At 64.6% G+C, this 246-nt stretch overlaps 1 protein-coding gene across 1 annotated transcript in view; it reads left to right on the forward strand.

Annotated features, from left to right (window-relative positions):
• The window catches only part of RUNX3 (runt-related transcription factor 3), a 54,515-nt gene that overhangs the window by 31,340 nt on the left and 22,929 nt on the right, over positions 1 to 246 (forward strand). The window lies entirely within an intron of this gene.

Raw genomic sequence — 246 nt, forward strand, 5'->3', positions numbered from 1 at the left:
AGTCCCGGTGAGCTCACTCATTACTCAGACCCCTCCTGCTGGTTCCCCTGTCCTGCCCTCACTGGAAAGAGCAGTCTCCATCTCTTCAGATTCGCTGCTGGGGGTGTCCTGCTGACTCCCTCCACCCAGGGGCGCTCCCACCCCTTCTCAGGAAGCAGCTACAAATCCATTGTCTTCGTATCCTCACTCCCTGCTCTGTGGCTGGTGTCTGCCCCCCCCCCCCCCCCCCCCCCCCCCCCCCCCCCC

The sequence above is a fragment of the Myotis brandtii genome, unplaced genomic scaffold (assembly GCF_000412655.1).
Source record: "Myotis brandtii unplaced genomic scaffold, ASM41265v1 scaffold456, whole genome shotgun sequence".
NCBI lineage: Eukaryota > Metazoa > Chordata > Mammalia > Chiroptera > Vespertilionidae > Myotis > Myotis brandtii.